This window comes from Vespula pensylvanica, chromosome 22, assembly GCF_014466175.1.
Source record: "Vespula pensylvanica isolate Volc-1 chromosome 22, ASM1446617v1, whole genome shotgun sequence".
Taxonomy (NCBI): Eukaryota; Metazoa; Arthropoda; class Insecta; order Hymenoptera; family Vespidae; genus Vespula; species Vespula pensylvanica.
Window position 1 is genome coordinate 2,140,982 of NC_057706.1, and position 20,336 is coordinate 2,161,317.

At 29.8% G+C, this 20,336-nt stretch overlaps 1 protein-coding gene across 7 annotated transcripts in view; it reads right to left on the reverse strand.

Moving 5' to 3' along the window:
* Positions 1-20,336, reverse strand: part of LOC122636535 (growth factor receptor-bound protein 14-like) — a 426,705-nt gene that overhangs the window by 363,639 nt on the left and 42,730 nt on the right. For 3 of the 7 annotated variants that reach the window (XM_043827863.1, XM_043827861.1, XM_043827864.1), the window contains exon 1: positions 12,162-12,599. The exons of 3 other annotated variants lie outside the window; for them this stretch is intronic. The gene's annotated coding sequence lies outside the window, so the exon portion shown is untranslated. Of the gene's footprint in view, positions 1-10,916; positions 10,935-12,161; positions 12,600-20,336 lie in introns of those variants that run through there. One more of the 7 variants, XM_043827862.1, reaches the window with a different exon arrangement.

The window sequence follows — 20,336 nt, forward strand, 5'->3', positions numbered from 1 at the left end:
AAAAAAAAAAAGAAAAGATCGTTGTAGACTCGTTAAAAAGCTTGCCAAACTATTTTTTTCTTTCGCTCTTTTCATCGACTCTCTCTCTCTCCCTCTCTCTGTATCTCTCTCTTCGTTTCTTTTTTCTTCGTTTTTTAGTAATAAATGAATCGCGAATGCCAAATCTTCAAAAGTTTCCTCGTTCACTCGATATTACCGGAAAATACCGATTTACTCATATTTCGTATATGCGTACATACGTGCGTGAAAACGTTGTGAGTGTATGTTTTTATATGTATTTGTCGATTTGTAATAGTAAACTGAAATAAAATTGACCGATACCGAACGAAAAGAATATAAAAGTTTATATCGATGGGACACCGATGGCAAAGCTCTCAACGACATCATGTTACGTTGAATTTTTATCGAGTAGAACGAATAGGAAAGGGAACAACGATGGCCGCCCTTTTCACTTATAATTTACTTATCTCCTACGTTTTTTCCCTTTTCCTTTTTTTTCTATTTTCCATTTTTCTTTTCTTCTTTCTTTTTTTTTTTATTTTTATTTTTATTTTTTTTTCTCTTCTTTGCTCTGGTCGTTGGTAAAAAGTAACGTACGTAGTGGGAAGTAATGATTAATACCAGACGATATACATTTATCGATAAAACACGATTCGTTTATCTTATAAAAAGATGCTTTCTTACTCGACGAACGACAATAGCTTTTTAAAGTTATTTTCGAATGTACATATATATATAATAGATATGTATAAATGTGTATGTGTTTATCTACACTTTGTTAAACGAGAGACTCCAGCTAAACTTTATAGGCATATTCTTATGATTGAAATGATCGATAACAAAATTAAGAGTTCATAAAACATAAAACATGAATTGGAAAATGCTTATTATGTTTTTTATTTCAATTTACAACCAATGAAATATTTTATTTCTCTTTCTTTCTCTCTCTCTCTCTCTCTCTCTCTCTCTCTCTCTCTCTATAGATATTGAAATACGATTTATTTATTATTGTCGTGAGTAATTAAGTTGTTGTTTATTGTAATATAATAATGTATAGAAATAAATATGTATAAATAAATATATGTACTATATATAAATACATATATATATATATTTATTTATATATACATATGTATTTATATATATACATACATACATACAGATATATATATATATATAAATGAAAAGGTCGAACTAAGAGTATGAGAGAACTCTGTCATTTTCATTCTCTCTCTCTCTCTCTCTCTCTCTCTCTCTCTCTCTCTCTCACTCTCTCTCTCTTCTTTCAAAGTACCTTAAAGAAAAGAGAGAGAAAGAAAAAGGAAAGAGAGAGAGAGAGAGAGAGAGAGAGAGAGAGAGAGAGAGAGAGAGAGAAATAGAACGTTGCAACAAGGAAAATTACATTTTATACAGTGACGTCTCTCGACAAAGGGATTTTCCTTTCACCCGAGTCCTTCAGCAATTTCACTAAGTATTATCCTTATTCTCTATAGCTAAACCTCTAAGCTAATGACAAACGAGTTTTATCTTATAGTAATCTCCTCAAAGTCTGCTACAATACTACCTTACGTATATTTATAAAAAAAGTATTTCTTTCTATGTAAGTACTGATTATATATCTTTGTAATCGACAGTTAAAAATATTTCATTGATTCGTCGAGTGAAAAGTTATTAACGATTATCGTTCGAGATCGATCGATCGATCGATCGATCGATCGAAGTTATAAATTCGATCAAAGTAATCTACGGTGAGATTAATTTACTCTGTGCCTTAGTATGTATATGTGTGTTCGTGTGTGTGTGTAAGATAATGAAGAATGGTCGAGATATTATTATTTTTTTGTATTATTATTATTATCGTCATTATCATTATTATCATTTTTTATTATTATTCTCTTTTTTTTTGTTATTAAAATGATATTTGTATATTTTAACTTATATGAATGAGATTCACACATACACTACACAAGTTTATATATATATATATATATATATATATATATAATATATATATAATAATATATATATATATATATATATATATATACACTCTCGAACTGGTTCTGTTAAAACTTGATACTATTGTATAGATGATATGTATACATATATATGAATGAATGCTGACCTACATCAATATCGAGTAAAGTGTACGAGGCAAGCCAGGACGAAAAAGAACGTGGTAGGGATAATCCATTCTCCTGCTTGTATCTCGAGATTCGATCGCCGATAAAAAAAAAAAAAAAAAGAAAAAAGAAAGAAAGAAAAAGGAAGAAAAGAAAAACAAAAAAGAAGAAGAAGAAGAAGAAGAAGAAATGATCGATAAGAACAATGTTGTAACAGTTGCAAACATTTCCTATCACATATAGTTTAATCATAGTTATATATAATTTACTAGTTTACTAATTCAATCATAGTTATATATATATATATATATATATATATATATATATATATATGAAATAGATAGCTATACATAGTCATATATAGTAACGATAAATTTTCGATGAATTTGAAAAATGTTCGGTAGGGCGAAAAAAAAAAGAAAAAAAAAAGATAAATAAATAAATAAATAAATAAACGATTAATAATAAATAAATAGTCAGATACATATGGTCTTTTTTATGTTTCTTTTTTTACAACCTCACCCTATATTTTTCGTTTATAAATCGTTGGTTCGCTTATAAATCGAAACTCTATGTACGTCAAAAGAGATTATTTACAGTGTTTTGTAATATTATCGGGATAAAGCATGGGAAAGATATGTAAATAACGATCGAGCTCAACCCAGCCATAGTTTTTATCTCCCTCCTGAATTGTAAACTTTCTCAATGCAACGTCTATGTATTAGACTTATATCAAGTTCGTATACAAAATAGAATACGAAGTATTTTACAAGTTCGAAATATCTATGCGATAGAAAGACACCGCGATAGTAGTATTCTACGTTCTAGATAGTTACTTATTTAACGTTATACGTATAACAAAATGTCATCTAAGAGATACAAATCTCAGAATGCTATCAAACAGATTCCAAGAAATTACAGCCCCTATCTTATCTTCTTTACGTAATTAATAAATGTAATTAGGGTGACAATTCAATTAGCGACTTTTCACGCGTATTCCGTTATAACTCGTTAACGAGCGAGAATATCGAGAGAATGTGCAACGTGCAAACAAGTAAAGAGAGAGAGAGAGAGAGAGAGACAAAAAGAGATAAAGGAATGTGTATATATATGTATGTATGTATGTACGTATGTATGTATGTATGTATATGTATATACAGATTTATTATTGTAATATATCAATCTCCCTAAAAATATATAGATAAATATATAGAAATTGAAAAATCGTAATTATCAAAACGAAGATTGAATTAAAATTATTATAAAATTATTATTCTTTGAAATATTATATATATATATATATGATTTTTTTTAGATATAAATATAATACATTATAATTTTCTATATATAAATATAATTTATGGAATTAAAATGATAATATTGCAATGATCGATCATTTTTAAAAAGATATATAGACATGTAGTCATATATGTTGTAGGGTAAGAAATAATTTTTAATATTGAGATAAAAATGGCAAGTTTTAGAAATAGGAATGTCTTCAAAAAAAAAAAAAAAAAAAAAAAAAAAAAAAAAAAAAAAAAAAAAAAAAAAAAAAAAAAAAAAAAAAAAAAAAAAAAAAAAGCAATTCAATCGAACTATAATTAATTATAGGATTAGAAACGCAATCGTATAATTATTATTGTAATTACTACATTTAATGAAACAAATACGAGGAATATAAATCAACTACAAGTTCTACCTAAAACAATCGATTTTCTCTTCTATTTTTTCCACAGTATACCATCAAACAAAATACACAGATATTTTCATCGACTGAATTTGATGATAAAACGTACGAGCTAATGAATTTTCATTCGAGACAAATGAAATATTCAGGAACGAAATATATGGAAATATTCTGGGAATAAATAAAATAAAAGAAAATAAAATAAATGAAACAAACAAAACAAACAAACAAACAAACAAACAAACAAATAAATAATAATAATAATAATAATACAAAAAAAAATTTCGTGCCTTGACGTACATTCACATGGACATGCACGCAATCCAGATACATACAAACGCAGAATTATTTAGACAGAGAAAGAGAGACGGAGAGATAACAGGAAAAAAATAAAAATGGAATTAAAATTTGGATTTAGGAGGACGAAGAAATAAATCAAGGATTTCGCGTATACTATGAAATCGGATTCGAGACAGTAATTCCTTCGTAAGATGGACGATCTCTACGTTGCTCGGAAACGGTTTTTACGTCGACTGTCCCGAAGGACTGCCAAGCAAAAATTTTCAAGTTTATACGGTATTTATCAAGATATCGTTACTAGCGTTAACATTAAATCTTCCAGTACGTTATATGATATTTTAAGTTAATAAAAATTCATTAACGATAATCTTCTGAATCATCGAGTAAAACGAATTTAAGATGACTAACCTGAAAGTTAACAGGTTTCTAATAATCGATATTTAAGCCCTTCATCATTTACAAGATATATACGTACATTCCATACATCATACATGCATTATATATATATATATATATATATATATATACATTACGTATATTACATATATCATACATTCATTACATATATTACACACACATACACATATACATATATACATTCCATACATACATACATACATTATCATTACATACATACACCTATGAATATTTAAATATATACGCACATATGTACATATATATATATATATATATATATACATATATATTAAGTATGTACATACATAATTATGTATGTATATACATGCATGCATAGATATAATATAAGTTAATTCAATCGAACCCGACTTCTACATGATTGTTCAAACCATCACGCAAATCGTTGATTGCGATGGCTCGCGACGAAGGCTCGCGACAAATTTCAATGGAGAAACCCTCCTCCCTATCTCCATACCGCAAGTTAAGGAATTTATCGAATTCTCGCCAGGTTCGTCCTCGCAAGGCACACTGACATTATCCATCCCTAAGATACATATAAACCCGATGAAATTTGAGGTCTAATCGGTTTAACTTCTCGATACGCTATTCATTATTTCTACGGTGTCGCGATAAATGAGTTTTACGTGTTTCCAAGTGAACGAGACGAAATCTATAGAGAAGGGGGTGGACAAAAAAAGGGAGGTTAAAAAGAACAAAAAAATAGAGAGAGAGAGAGAGAGAGAGAGAGAGAGAGAGAGAGAGAGAGATTAAATAAGTAGTTATAGTAAGCGATAAGAAGAAATAGACGAAAGAAAAAGAGAAAAAGAAAAAAAAGATGGAGATAAGAGAATTGATAAAAAAAAGGGGGGGGGGAGATAATGAAAGAAATGAAAGAAATGATTTTTATCGTTTTAAAAAAAAACCTCCACTTATAAGGATGTCTTCGTTCGATCTTGAAACTAAAATGAAAAAGTTTAATGAGATTTTTTTCTTTATATATATATATATATATAAATGATGAATTTTTTTTATATTTATATATCTAAATCAACCTCGAAAAAAGAAAAGAAAAAGATAAAGAAACAAAATTGAAACAAAAATTATTATTATTATTATTATCATTATTATATTTTTATTCATATGGAAATCTATAAGTTCTGTAACGATATCATACATCTCGCAAAAAAAAAAAAAAAAGAAACCGAAAGAAAAAAAAAAATCTTTCGTCTGAAACATTTTTTTTGACTCTACTGTCTATAATATTTAACATTATTAACATACATTATTAATATATACATATATATATATATATTATATAAAAAAAAGATTTTGTATATTATTATATAAAAAAAAGTCAACGATGTTATCTATCTTGTAAAATTCATATAAATATATCTTTGTAATATATCCGTGTACGATGTCATTGCAAATGAATAAAAAAATAAATATTTCTGATCCGATAGGATTTTAATCAGAAAATTGATATTCAATGATACGTAAATTAAAGAGAAAAATATTCAACTTTCCCCTTTTTATTCCATCCCTTTAAATCCATCTCAGAGCACCGTCCCCATTATCGCGAACTACTCTCCTTCGTACGAAAACGTAAGCGTTAATTGATCAGGAATAACGAACGAAAATGGAGACGAACTAGAATCGAGTGGGATCGAATAAAGTTGATTATCACTCTGAAATGAGAACTAGGAACGAGTAAAACTATTCGTTAATCCAAGATTAAACCATTCTCGTTAACTACCAGATAGTACACGAACAACCAACACGAATACCAACCAATCTATTACCATTTCCAATGAAATCGACAACCTTTAATCTCCTTTAACACGAATAAACACACTTTTTATTCTTAATAGACATACCAATATCCACCTTTACAATTTTAATTTTCCTAAAGGCTTACGAATTATTTCTATATATTCGAATACACCATTACTCCATCTCTTTATCCTTTACGTCGAGCGTGTAACACGCGTATGAATGAAAACAGTACGAAGAATTATGAAAAGAAGAAGATAAAGTATGAAATAAAAAATTGAAAAAAAAAAGGACGAGTAGAAAAAAGCATCTGTTTCTTTAAAATTCAATAAAAAAAAAAGAGAGAGAGAGAGAGAGAGAGAGAGAGAGAAAGAAAAAAAGTATACGAATTATGTCCTCTATCGATCAAAACCATTCGTGCTTCTTCAATTATTTAATGAAGATAAGGTGTGAGAGGGGGTAAGTGAAGGGGTAGAAAAAAAATCTACTTTTTTCTCTACCATATAGACTGTCCGTAGAGTACAAAGTAAGATATTTCGATATTGAAAATATATTCTCAATACCTATCCATTACGGTATAGTTAACATGTTCCGAACGAAATAGTAATAGTAATAGTAATAGTAATAGTAATAGTAATAGTAATAGTAGTATATATATCATAAAAGAAAAAGAAACTTCGATGGATCGGGATGTACTAGAGTCATTTTCGATTCAACGAATATTGGCACACGCACATCGTTCTTCATTGGTAAAACGAAATCGAACTGGAAATATCGAGAATTATTATCGTCACACTCGAACGTGAAATTCAAATTTGTCGGTATAGGTATCGGCCATGAGCAACGAAAAGAAAGCAATGTGAAAGAAAGAGAGAGAGAGAGAGAGAGAGAGAGAGAGAGAGAAAAGAAAAAGAAAAAACATAACAAAAAGAGAGAGAAATAGACAGATAGACAGAGAGAAAGAGAAAGAGAGAATGAGAGAGAGAGAGAGAGAGAGAGAGAGAGAGAGAGAGAGAGAGAGAGAGAGAGGAAAAGAAAATAAAGAAGGAAAAAGCAATCGTGCAGATTCAAAGGTTCTCGAACATTTTGCGCGTACATTTCCAACTTCGAGAAATATATTCCGTAGAAAATTCTGTTGGAAGAAATCGAGGGTAGAAGAAAGTGACAGACAGTTTCGAGGTTTTTCCTACTTCTATCCGAAATATTCCACTCTCTTCTATCGCGATTCCCGTCGCTCCTGTCTCTCCTTCCGATAGGAATGTTTCGAATTTTGTTAAATAAAACCAAAATCTAACGCTTATTAAGGATCGCGTTTAAAAAAAATAATGAAAGACAATTTTTACGATATTTCGAGCGTTCATTCGTTTGGTTAATAAAACAGTCTACGTTTCGTTAATGTATGCTTTGAAAAATTAGAACGATTGATCGATTAATCGATAGAATTGCATTAAGTATTAAACAATTTCGTTTTGGTTTATTAATGTAAAATAATCGATCGTTAAATATGTTTTTTATTTTATATTGCTTGGAAAATATTGAAACAATCAAAGTTATTTTTCTAAGGTAATAGCATTATCGACGTCGAATCAATTAGAAATGTTTTCTACGGTGTTCGAGTTGTCGAAAAAAAAAAAAAAAAAAAAAAAGAGGAAAAGAAAAGGAAAACAAGAAGGTCTTAAAGTACATTAAAAAAGCGATCCTTCGTTAAGACGGTTTAATAATGTTTTTATTTAATAGAAAAAATATGAAGGATAATGATCGATCGTGGGATTTCGCGATAAAAAAAATTTCGCTGGTTTTTTAATGATTTAAGAAAAAAAAAAAAAAAAAGAAAGAAAGAAAGAAAGAAAAAGGAAAAGAAGAAGCACGACAGTTAAGAAATAATTCTTACGAGAGAGATTAGATAATGATGTAAGAAACAATTGTGCCAAATTTCATTAAAATCGGTTTCAGTAGTTTTCGAAATAAGCATTGGCAACGATTTGCAAGGAAAAATATATGTTTCAAGGAAACAGCGTTTAAAGTTTAAAGGTAAAGTAAGTACATGTAATGTCCAATTCGAAGGGATCAATTTAAAACTGTTTTAATAACGTGAATTCACTTCAATTGTACTGCAAAAATAACAGTTCGCTTAAAGTTAATCAATTTTGTTTCAATATAATTTATTAAGTGATTATTTTTCGAACTCATTGATTACAATTTTCTGAGAGAATATTTTTGTAATGTTTTGAACAACGTATATATCATCGATTGAAAATAATTTTGAGAGGTCTATTTCTTTCTTGTTTCATTTTTCTTTTCTTTTCTTTTTTTCTTTTTTTTTTGCTTTTCTTTTTCTTCGAATTTTTAGATACACGTAACTCATCAATTCTTGAAATTTTCCGACGAAATTTTCCGAGAACATTCTTTTGAAGGATTAACGTTATGTCACGGAATAAAAATAATTCTGAAAAGTCGACACTTCTTTTCTTTTCTTTTCTTTTCTTTTCTTTTTTTTTTTGACTTTCTGAAAGTATGCGACTCGTCCATTTGTAGAATTCTTCGAGAAAATTTTCCGAAAAACATTCTTAAAGAATAACGTTACACCACAAAAGTAGAAGTAATTTTGGAAAGTCGACATATTTCTTTTTTTTTTCTTTTTTTTTTTTTTTTAAACTTTCCGAAAGTATACGACTCGTCAATTTCTTGAATTTTTCGAGAACTTTTTTCATAAAGAATAACGTTATACCACAAAGTAGAAATAGTTTTGAAAAGTCGACATTATTTTTTGTTTTTCACTTTTTAAGAATATGTGACTCGTCAATTTTCTTGGAATTTTCCGACCGCATTCATAAATTTTCCGAGAACATTCTTAAGGAATAACGTTGTAAAGGCACACGACGTAAAAATAATTCTGAAAAGTCGTTTGTTTGTTGTTCTTCATGTTTTAGAAATAAATGATATGTCAATTTTTGGTAATTCTCCAAGAAAATTTTCGGAGAACATTCTCAAGGAAAAAAAAAAAAAAAAAAAAACGTTACATCGCGATGTAATGACAATTCTGAAAAAAGGACATACTCTTTCTTTCCTTCTTCTTTTTTTTTTTTTTTTCTGAAATTTTCTGCGAATATACGATCCGTCAATTTTTGGAATTTTCCGAGCAACGTTCTTAAAGAAAAACATAAAAGCACGACGTAAAGATAATTCTAAAAAGTCAGCTCTTTTTCTTTCTTACTTTTTTCTAACGTTTTAGGTGTATGTAACGTCCTAAGAGAAAAAGAGAGAAAAAAAGCTGAAAGAGAGAGAAAGAGAGAGATCGAGAAAGACAGAGATAAAGAGAGAGAGAGAGAGAGAGAGAGAGACAGAGACAGAGACAGAGAGAATATAAAAAAAGGAAATAAAGAAGAGAGAAAGAAGATAAACAAGTGGCGAAGATAAGTGGAAAGAATCGAGGGGATATTTTTCCTACATATTGCTACGTCTAGCGTTAAGTGGGATTTAAAAGGTAAAGAAAAAGAGAGAAAGAGAGAGAGAGAGAGAGAGAGAGAGAGAGAGAGAGAGGGAAAGAGAGAAAGAAAAAAAAAGGAAGAGAAGAAAGAAATGCTTCCTAGTTAAAAGATCGAGAAAAAGAAAAGTCACTACGATGGTGTTTTAGAAACTTCTCTCCTTCGTTAAAATATCGAAAATGCGAAGGATCTTCCCTTAAGTACTGCCATTCTATACTTCAACCCCGATGATTTACGATTTCTTTTACGTGGTGAGCATTGTGCGTTAGCACGATTTATCGATAGGTCGAAGTATACTACTCTCATGAAAACTCTGTGTACCTTACTCTCTTTCTTTCTCTCTCTCTCTCTCTCTCTCTCTCTCTTCTTCTTCTTTTTCTTCTTCTTCTTTCTTTTTACTTTTTTCTCTCTCTCTCTCTCGTAGCTTTCAAGAAGGTACGACGAGAAAAAGAGAGAGAGAGAGAGAAAAAGAAGAAAAAGAAAAAAGAAGATACTATTCTGAGAAAACGTAAAGATCAAGATATATACATCGTTGGTATCTATCGACAATATTCTCTTCCGTGGTTATAAAGAATCCTGCGATGTCAGCTTGCCAAGCGATTTTCACTGGCCAAGAATGTACATACCTACCTATCTACCTACACACACACACACACATATATATATATAAAGGAGTAACGTTCAAGTTCATTTTCGTTTTTCGTTTTTCGATTTTCTCTTTACCTCTCTTTACCTCTCTGTATTTCTCTTTCTCTCTCACGTGTATTAAAAAAAAAAAAAAAAAAGAGAGAGAGAGAGAGAGAGAGAGAGAAAGTAAAGGATAAAAAAGTCGGTTACTTAATATAATTCGAAATTCTTCAAGTAAATGTATTTCGCGATTCTTTCATCGTTTAAGGATAACGGCGATCGTTTCGTCTTTAAAATTGGATTTGTTCATCCGAAAGAAAATGAAAAGGAAAAAAGAACGGAGAAGAAAAGATGAAAGAGAGACAGAGAGAAAGAGAGAGACTTCCTTTTCGAAAGTAAAAGAGATTGGAATAAGGAAAGAAATCTTTGATTTCCTTAAAGTATTTTTCACCGAAGGAGAAAAAGTCATCGGATGTATAATACATATGTAGGTGGAATACGAACCTCACGTACGACGAAATTTCAACGTAGAGTTTCACTCCTGTTTCTCTGAATATTTACTTAAAGGAACTTCGATCTCACGTCGTCGTCGTCGTCGTCGTTGTCGTCGTCATTGTCGTTGTCGTAGTCATCGTAGTCGGATAAGACAAAGAAAGGATGATACCAAAGAGGAGACGAAGACAAGCAAAAAGGGTTTAGCCCTTGGCTATCAACCATCAACGATAAAATTAATGAATAGTTTCGAATGTAAACGAAAGAAACTTTGCTTAGAAATAAAATTCATAGATAATTTTCATTCTTATATCCTGTCGTCGTTTTGTATCGTTATCTTTTTAACGAAATAAATAATATAAGAAATAATGATAATAGTAATAATAATAATAATCGATCATAAAAGTATAATATAATAAATAATTAGTTAATACGATTGGATCGTCTACTTATCGATATTAACAAATTTCGTACTGTTCTTTTTATGACGAATAAATAATATAAAAATATAATAAATAATAATAATAATGATAATAATAATAATAAATTAATTAATATTAATATAATGTAATATAATAAATAATTAGTTAATATCAGAACAGATCGTTTAGTTATCAATATTATTTAATTATTTTTTAACAGTCAAGATTACGTCAAAGTAAATACGTATATAGTGTTGAGTTAAAAACTTATCATACGAAAAGATATATGTATATGCAGACGCGCGCGTGTGTGTGTGTGTATGTGTGTGTGTGAGAATAGAAAATAGAGATCCTACGATTACAAATATCTTAAAGGTACGTGCAACGGAAACTAATAAGACAATTCACAAAGTTTCTACGTAGAGGATACATAGAACATTTTCGAATTACTTCCAAAGGTCGATATCACGAAGATTTCGATTAATTAAATATCACGATTAAATTCGTAAATTCGTAAAAACGTTAACAAACTTAACGAACTATTTTTCTCTCGCGTACTACCTTTTAATACGAAGGTTAACGAGTAAAACCGATAAGATAAACGTTAAAGGGGATGAAATCAAGAACTTTCGAGTACAGGAAAAGAAACGAGAGAAGAAGAAATAAAAAAGAAAAAGAAAAAAACAGAAGAAGAAGAAGAAGAAGAAGAAGAAGAAGAAGAAGAAGAAGAAAGATCACACAAATACACACACACACACACACACATAACACAAACACATAGAAAGTAGTTATCCTCTATCGAGACTTTGGAAATAAATCGTGATAGCAGTCTCACCGTAAAATCCATTTTTGTTCGGCATCAACGGAACCACCATTTTACCGCTCAGAGTACAACCACCATCATCACCGTCGACCATCACTACCACGACCAATACCATTACCACCATCACCATCAACAACAACACCATCACCACCATTCACTACCATTCACCAACACTTAAAAAGAACGTGCGAGAAACTAAGACCTCAAGTTTTTCTTCGGACGATATCGTTTGATCCACACGCGACAAGAATTGGATGACGCGCGTGAGTGCCTTTCTTCCTCAATCCTCACCGCGTCTCCCTCCTTTAAACGATAAGAATTCATCGTTCTATCAGACGATGTTACGCTCTCGTCAAAAGTTGCATCACGTCGACCGATTTCGTATCGTTAGAAACTTCTCTCTTTCTTTTTATCTATCTATCTATCTATCTATCTATCTATCTATCTATCTATCTATCTATCTCTTTCTCTTTCTTTCTTTCTTTCCTTTTTAAACGACATATATATACATGTATATATATATATATATGTATATATTAAACGACACATAATTAATATTATATATACATATATAAAATATTAATTATATATGTTAAAGAACAGTTAGAAAATTCATGATTTATAACACTCGATGAAATAAAAGGAAAGAAAAAAGAACAGATAAAAAAATAACACGTATAAATAATTAATATCAGAATACGTACTCTCTCTCTCTCTCTCTCTCTTTCTCTCTCTTTCCTTTTCTCTTTCTCTCTCTCTCTCTCTCACTCTCTTTCTCTCTCTCTCTCTTTCTTCCTATTCCACTCTTCACAATTCTCAGATTCCGTTTTCTTCTTCTTCCGACAGAAACATCGATGATCTCGAATGAAACCGAGCACTCGTTGCAAAAGAAAATGAAATACCCGTAAGATTGTTGTCTTCGTCGTTGTCGTTGTCGTCTTTGCCGTCTTTATCGTCGTCGTCGTCGTCGTCGTCGTCGTCGTCGTCGTCGTCGTCGTCGTCGTTCTTGCTGTTGTTGTTATTCGATGTTAAGTCGCGTCGCGTCGCGTCGCGTCGCGTCGCGTCGTCTCGTGTCGTTTTAATATAAACCAGAAAAAAAAAAAAAGAAAAAAGAAAAAAGAAAAATAACGGCGTACGGGAACGGAGATCCTTACGGGCCGAGGTCGCGTTGGCCACTGTGAGCCGACGACGCCAGCGTCGTCGTAGCTACCGTACCGCTCTTATCATCGTGTTACGACGTCGCGACGCCCACGCATGAGCACTAGGCACGCGCGCCAATTTTTACCGCGCTTACTCTCTCTCCGAGCTTGACCTCGGCTAAGGGTCATTGATGATCCGACACTGTACCAGACGTTTCTTTCTTCCTCTTATACATTTTTTTTTTTCCTTTTTCCTTGTTCCTTTTTTCTTTTTTCTTTTTTTCTTTTGCTTTTTTCTTCCTCTCTAGCTTCTATTTTCTTTCTTTCTTTCTTTCTTTCTTTCTTTTTCTTTTTTTCTCTTTTTTTTCTTTTAATTTGTCTTCTTCTTGTATCTTTCTATCTTTCTCTTTCTTTCTTTCTTTCTTGTTCTTTTTTTTTCTTTTTTTTTTTAATTTGTCTTCTCCTTCTATCTCTCTCTATCTCTCTCTCTCTCTCTTTCTTTTTCTCTTTCTCTGCTTCTGTGTTTATTTCTTTTCTTTTTTCTTTTTCTTTTTTTTTTTTGATTTTTCTCTTCTTTTTGCTTCTTTATTTCCTTATTTATTTATAATCTCTTTATACATTTATTTTTCTTTTCTCTCTTTCTTTGTCTTTCTATTCGAAACCTACATTACAATGGAACGTATTGATGTTTTTCTTTTTTTTTTTTTTAACAACGTTAATAACTCATCCTTTGATATGCAAATGTAATTAAATTTTTAATGTTCGTCGATAAAACGCATACATATGTGTGTATATATATATGTGTATGTATATATATATATATATTTTTTTTGTAATGTTCATTAAGAAAACTAATGTGCAATTTTATTTAACGCTTTGAACCTTCCGAGAATCGTCGCTCGTAATTTTTCTTTTAAAATAATGACACTTCGAGAAAATATTTATTATCTATTATCGTCGGGACAATATATTTCATGTGAAAAACGATAAGTGGTAAAATTTATATGTACATAATTTTAAGTTTACTAAATAAGAAGAAAAAAAAAAAAAAAAAGAACGAATGTACAATTCCGTTTTTAACGCGACGAACGTCGTTCGCAATTTTACAAAATTTATTGAAAACGTTTCTAAGACTTTTCTATTCAATGACATATTTTTTTCTGAGCATCAAAAACATATCTATTTCTTAAACACGACTATAATACGATTTAAATGCATGACGTTTGATAATTTTTTATTATTTCATCTAAAAGGAAAAAAGAAAAAAAAAAAAAGAGAGAAAGAAAGAAAAGAAAAGAGTTTTATGAAAAATTACGAACTGTATATATCGATCAATTAAAAAAACTGTTTCGATAGTAGACGTGTTAAAACATCAAAATTTTATAGTAAATTCTAAAATATCGGTCAACCCGAAAACGTACGTACGTCATTGATGCTTACTTTCCCGTTAGATTTTACGTTTTGGAAATACGACGCATTTCGAGTTTTGACTTGCGTTTGCTTCTTGTTCGTTTATTTTTTTTTTTTTCTTTTGTTTACATTTGTTTTTTTTTTCTTTTTTTTAGCTTATAAAACATTGTAGTAAAACATTAAATGTGCGTGTTGTGTATCGCGAGGAAAATTTATTGGTCGTATACGCGCGCGCGCGCGCGCGCGCACGAAAGCGCATGTGTGTTATATTATAGCAGCGTTTCTCAACCTGTGAAAATAAAATCTGCTATCTTAATGTATGGTCGACAGAATCGATTAATTTCGAAAAACAATTTTCAAAGATATTACGCAAAATATTCCTCGACAGTTCGCGAGAATATCGTAATTATTGACGTTTCTTTAAAACAATACACGGTGTACCGAAGTTTAGTATATCAAATTCTTCAAAAATCTATATGTTACAAACATTTCGAATATTGCAACAAATTTATCTGGCAAGCGTCATCCCATTACAAACAAATTTATCGATAAAATTGAACCGGCGCTTCAATGGATTAAAAAATTGTAGAAAAAAAAAATAAATAAAAAACACAAAATAAACAAATAAATAAAATCAAAAAATACAAAATTGAGAAACCCTGTTACCATAACTTATATATATATATATATATATATATATATATATATATATACATACGTACATACACACACATACATACAAACATATATATATATATTGCATTTTGCAATTAAAGGCTTAATCTATTCGCTCACGATACCGAGTGTTCGTAGTCCGACATTTTATTTTTTCTTTGGACAAGGAGGTGGTGGAGGGTAGGAAGAAAAAGTGGAAGGGGTAAAAAAACACACCATCAACATCAATCGGATCAATTTCGTAAGAAAATAGTTAGTTGGACACCTGCTGCTGTTGTTTTTCCAAGTCTAGTTTGCGATGACCCCCTTCTGATGCTAAATGACCCTTTCTTTTTTTTTTTGTTTTTTATTTCTCCCCTGCGTTAGGGAGGGACTTTCGTCGAGAGTATTTTTCTGATAAATTTACGCGGGTCACTGCTCGTTATCTATACTATCTACGTTCTCTCGTGCCGGCCGTCACACGAACGGAAAAACGAACTTCAATGGGGGTCTCTGGATTTCGGTTACGAAATAAATGCGTATATATGTTCTGATTGTTACGGTTGGTCAAAAGTCTCTTTAAACGTTTACATCCACCAGGTTTTATCCATTTACATATCGTTGCAACACGGTTTTATCTATCTATCTATCTATCTATCTATCTATCTATCTATCTATCTATCTATCTATCTATCTATTTATCGATGTATGTATGTATATATCTATGTATCTATCTATTTGTATGGATACGTAGGTATTTATTCGATCGTTATATCGAGGTCGATTCTAATTTTCCTCTTGTTAAGAGTTTTATCTATCGTATTGGAAGGAATCGTGAAACGATTAGGGAGAAATTGAAATCGTATGTTCGTTAAATACGTTCGATAAATTCGATAAGTATTATATTTTTTAATTGACCGATAATATATATTAATATATAGAATAATTTATATATATATATATATATAAAATTATATAATATAACAATTTATATATATATATAAATTATATAATACAATAATTTATATATGTTTATATGAGAATATTATATATATAAAAACTAAATTATTTATAATACATAATCAATTTATATATTATATATATACATTATTATATAATTTTGATACATATTATATTATAAAATTATATAATAATATATATACACATATGTACTATGATTAATGATAAAAATATGGTAATTCAAAAGACTGCTTGTACCAACACTTTTTTTCCACCTCCCCACTTTTACTTCCTACTTTTAAAATAAAGTAGAAAATCCTCGAACAAGAGAATTTTTTGTCCTTCAAACGAGTCTAGTCACGAGAGCAAAGTTAAAAGAAGTATAATAACCGGGATAGAGACCACATAGGATGACAAAGGCGAACGTCATACTACTTACTGACGAAAGAATCACTCGAGAATTATCTCGAATTAAGAACGCATCTTTTTCTTCCTTTTTCTTTTCCACCCACCTCCTCCTCTTTTTTTCTTTCTTTCCTTCACCTTCTCATATTATATACGTCAAGAAGTCGTCAGCGGAAAATCTCATGATCCTTCTTTTTAGCTTCACCAAAGCTGATAGTTCAATTCGATTGGACGAAATTCTTAAGAAATAAGAATAGAAATGAAACGTCTCGTTCGAAACTACAAAAAAAAAAAAAAGAAAAGAAAAAAGAAAATAATTATCGATTATCGATTTTATCTTATACATTTACACGGACACACATACAATAACTTTAATAATCTTTCAAGAAAAGATATAAGAGGAATGTAATGCATCATCCACCTGCAATAGATTGTTCAAAAGTTTTCTGAACAACGATGAAGAAGACACACACGTATGCACGAAAAGACAGATAGATAAGCACAGATACAACACGTATATAATAACTTTAATAATCTTTTAAACGAAAGATATAAACGGTCTGTAATTCGCTCTCACTTACAAAGAAATTTTTTGAACAAGGGATGAAGAGAACGCGAAACGAACGAAAAGTTTTCCGGGTTAATTTGTGCCTTCGCGAAAAGTTTTTTTTTTTTTTTTTTTTTTTTTGAAAAGGAACAGAACTTCTCTTTTCGTGTTCTATCAACCGCGAACCAAAATAAACTTTGATTTTTTTTTTCTTTCTTTCTTTCTTTCTTTCTTTCTTTCTTTCTTTCTTTTTTTCTTCGTTTCTTTTTCTTTTTCTTTTTTTTTTTTTTTTTACTGGACCGAAATCAATTTCAAATATCGCTTTTAAGTTTTTGTTTATTAATTAACGGTATGTATTATTTAATAAAATAAATTGATTAGTATAGTTTTGTATGTGATAAATATTTCGATCGATACTTATAATAAAATATTGATAGGTAATATTATTGATCGATACGTATATATAATTAAATGTTTGAATTTGTTATAAATACGGGATAACTGTTTATATAAAACATTAATGAATGATTATATCGCTTTGAAATATTCCGATTAAAATATTAATAGTTTTTGTATTAATCGTTGTAATGTAACGATCACTTTGATATTTTATTACGAACATTGAACAATTATTTGAGATACTGATTAAACATTTTTGAAAAATACTTGCACTTGAACAGATAGATATTTTAAATATCACTGCGTTATCTATCTTTCGTTCGATTTTTCTAAAGATTTCGTTAAAAAAAAAAAAAAAAAAAAATGTAAAACTAAGCAACTATTTACATTAACGTTGGAAAATATGTGGACAATTTTGTATTTCTTTCTTTTTGTTTAGTCTTCTTCTTCTTCTTTTTTTTTTTTTTATCACCGAACGCTCCGGTAACATATAATTTCTTTTACATAATTAATTTTTGCTAATTAACTTTTATATAATTAATTTTTAATAATATAATTCTATTTAACACAGGTTTATATCCCGGCCAATAAAAATTACGATAGCGAATAACAACCCAATTATAAAAACGTACGAAAGAGATATGAAATATGAGAGAGATAATTATTTTCTTTTTCTTTTTTTTTTTCTTTTTTTACAATAATTTTTACAGACTTTCGTATAGAAAAGGCAGACGTAGTTAAGTAAAAAAATTATACGACGATCAAAGGTTTAAATATTATATAATCGACGATAGGAAACAGTAATGGCAAGACGTTCAATGCAAATTCAATTTCGCAGTTGAGATCTACGTGAAACAGAATTCGCTTGATTGGTGCTTTGTAACTGAATCATTTGATGCTATATCAGTAAGTTTAATAAAGATCTTCTCATAATAATCATCCGTAGTAATTAATCGATATACACAATAGCTGTATTATATTCGGATCGGATAAACGAAACGATACACTTTATTATCATTGTCGACATCAAACCTATGTAAAAATAAAATAAAATAAAATGAAATAAAATAAAATAAAATAAAATAAAATAAAATAACAGAAGTTTATGTACAACAAACGATATGTAAAAAAAAAAAAAAAGATGAAATAAAATAATATAAAATAATGTAACAAAAAATATATAGAAAGTAGAATTCAAAAAAATATATATAAAATCAAATCAAATTAAATGAAATAAACATTATTTATCCTCAATTATGCTCTCAGCGAATACTATTTATAAACGCAAAAAAATATTTCCAGAGACGCTCGTAAGATAATGGTCCCCATACACGATACAAAAATATTCATTGACATTATGTATAATAAATTTAATATAATATCCGATACACGAGCCGACGTACAATTTTTATTTATATATTCGTGACTGTATCTGATCGAATTTAACTACTTAAAGAATTGAAACCATAATACACATACACATACACAGATGATTTATTATGTAATTAATATCTGCGAAATTTGCAACTAATCTGGATCCGTTGAATTCTAAATCCGTCATTGTTTCTAACCAACTATATACCAATATAGTATATATCTTTTAATATCACAATAATTATCTGATTTCTTAAATGTTTCGTCATTTTTGAAAATATTACACGACAATTCTTTTCATCGTTATTATCCTTATCGATTTCACATTCCATACATATATACATATACATACATATACGTACATATATATATATATATATATATATATATATACACACACACATATGTGCACATATAAATACATAGGTCAATTTTCAAGAGATAGAAATCTATTGCGATGCTTTACGAAGGTAAAATTCAAACGTAGTATCTAATACAGGATAAAAAGCATTTGTCACACTAATTAATTTCACAAAGTTACCACGGATGTAGTAGAGTCATCGTCGTTGTCGTCGTGAACATCGTTCAACGATCGCGAACATTTCCTTGAACCAAATCGAGAAGATACGTTTTCCAGCAAATTTCATTTATCTCAAATCGCAATCGAGTCTACTAATGGTAACACGTCATTACCGATTAAACCGATCGAACACAATATTCTAACTGAGTTTACATACCAATAAATATCAAATCCTAATTAACGTTATTGCAATTATCTCTATAGATAATGTTACGTATCGCTTAAAGGATAGACAGAGACATAGAAACGGAAAGAGAAAGAGAGAGAGAGAGAGACAGACAGACAGACAGAGAAAGAGACAGACAGACAGAGAGAGAGAGAGAGAGAGAGAGAGACAGACAGACAGACAAACAGACAGACAGAGAGAGAGATACAGAAAGAGACAGAGACAGATATAGATATATAGAAAGAGATAAACAGAGAGAAAGAGAGAGAGAGAGAGAGAGAGAGAGACAATAATAGAAAGGGAAACTATAAGGGAAGGCAACCGATAGATTACTTGGACGAACCACCTGATGATTCTGTCGGATTTGCACAACGATACAGGGCAATAACGGTAGGTCTTGCTAGCGGCTATTTGCGACGATTTCGCTTCGACGAAGCTAAGACGACGAAAAAGGTAAACGCGTTTGCTAGATTGAAAAAAAAAAAAAAAGAAAGAAAGAAAGAAAGAAAACGAGATAGAAAAGAACGAAAAAGAGGAGTAAAGAAACGAAAGA